This window comes from Vigna radiata, chromosome 1 (genome assembly GCF_000741045.1).
Source record: "Vigna radiata var. radiata cultivar VC1973A chromosome 1, Vradiata_ver6, whole genome shotgun sequence".
Classification (NCBI taxonomy): domain Eukaryota; kingdom Viridiplantae; phylum Streptophyta; class Magnoliopsida; order Fabales; family Fabaceae; genus Vigna; species Vigna radiata.
This window is the reverse complement of record NC_028351.1, coordinates 23,356,867-23,359,082: the sequence shown is the minus strand read 5'-3', so window position 1 is coordinate 23,359,082 and position 2,216 is coordinate 23,356,867.

The window sequence follows — 2,216 nt, the reverse complement described above, 5'->3', positions numbered from 1 at the left end:
AAAGGAGCCTAAGCATCCAAGAGATCCTCTCCAGAGAGCAAAATTAGGTCTGGTCGTTCTCCCCTGTCAAAAGAATGACTCTGAACTCGCAGTAGGGGTATTTATAGGTGAGGAGCGCATCAGAAAACAGGCCCAAGTCCAGCGAGCCACCGTCGGGCGGTTTAAGTGTGCCGCCCGGCGGTTTCCCATAATCCTCCAAACTGCCCAGCGGTAATCGCCACCGCCCGGCGGTTTCCCTCAGGACCGCCCAGCGTCAATCGCCATGCCTACTCCTCGTCCTGGGCCGCCCAGCGGTTTAAGTGTGTCGTTAGGCGGTGCGTTGACTCTTCAAATCTTCATTTTTCTGCTCTTTTCTTGAATCAACGACCTGTATCTTTAACTTCATTCTTTAATTTTCTCAAATTAGCTACAAAACAATGCAAAACAAGCATAAAATCGCTAAAAACAGCTTTTAACTCTCTTCATACTCATTTATTGAGTTTTGCTTGATTCTAAGCTCATTCCGAGTAGTAAAGGGTGTAATTTGGTCTAAACTGACTTATGAAAATAATTGTTTTTCAACCTTCATCAACAAACCTGAGGGTTCTGAATGGCGTCATTCACTCAAGGGTAAAAGGTGCTAACATTACTATTGACTATAATGTTTAGTCAAATATTGTTGGATTGAAAGCTGAAGGTTTGGATTCTCATATCCATGACTCTGACTCAAACAGATGGCTAACAAAGAGAGCTATATATATAAATTGTTTAAGATATCCAGGAAGGTACAAGGTGGATAAGCAGTACCTACATGATGGCTTAAATAAGGAAGAGAAAATTATTGCTTATGTCCTAACTTGGCTACTGCTGCTTGGAAGATTTGTCGAGGACAGAATGTCAACAAAAGATGTATTTTTGTTGAATGCTATCAAGACTAGAATCTCAACCAACTGGGTTGCAGTACTAAAAGACCACATGATCGGTGCACGAGATAAATATGCACACAAATTTCCATATGGAGTATTTATCAGCAAGGTGCCGATACTCCAAGGAGTATATGTATCTGAAGAAAACAGACTTCTGTGCAACAAGTCACAAGAAATTGGTATACCAAGTATGTTTTCTATTGGGTTGAAAAGGACTATGAATGGATGGTTCTTCACTGATGAGCAACCTATTGGAAGTCCACCTACTCATGATGAAAATCATACTACCTTCATTCCACAAACTGATTTTGAGAAATATGTTGTTGATCAATTTAGGAAGACGTCTGAAAGGGATGAGAGAGTTGAAAAGAATCTTTTCATAATGGAGAAGAAGGGAGATGTGCTAAACAAGCATGGCATTGGCTCTGAAATTGAAGATTCTGATGATTAAGATTCAATGGAATCTTCTTGATAATAATCGGGACTACTTTTCTAAGTTCTTTTTTTCTTATTTTGTAATCATGGCTATTAAGCCACCTCTGGTTTTATGTAATGCTTTCGGTTTTATTTTAAAATGAAGATTTATTTTAGTAAACGATATGTGAATTGTGAATGTTGATTGCATTGTATCTGGACTAACCCTCAATCTAGTTGAGAAGAGAAGATTATGTAGTTATGATATTGATCAAAAATTGATCACTGGTTAAAAGTGCAAATTTTAATACACTACTAACTTGAATCTATTAAGGAAGAAGTAAAAAGAAAAAGTTTCATGTTTGATTTTAAAGAAAAAAGAATCATAAGAGTGTTGCCTTTTGCTATCGGCGAAAGAAAAAAATGTTGAATCCCTATCGAATACGACGTTCTATTGATGCTCTGGTAAGAGCACATCATTAATGCTCCCAACTACTTAAATTTCCTTAATGTCCCAGCCCCACAGCCTTCGACGTTCTATGGGAGGGGAAAAAAAATCCAAAAGTACAATACTTTTTGATATTGGCGAAAAAGGAAACTTTTGGCTTCAAATAGTACGTCTAAGCCCTTTCAAATTCGACATAACCTTTTCAATTGATAAGAAAAAAGAGTAAAAGAAAGGCGCACTGTTATAAATATTTCCCACCAGAAAACGTAGAATAGTTTGGGGCTTTGACGTTTTACTTAAATATAATGTCGAATTTAAATTGTATTTGAGGTGGAATCTTTTTTATTGAATGTAAAAACATAACACAATCTCACTATTTCTTCGCGCTTTCATTTCTGCTTGAACTTTGTTCTTCGAGGACGAGTGCGATAAAGAAAGAAGGTTATTTT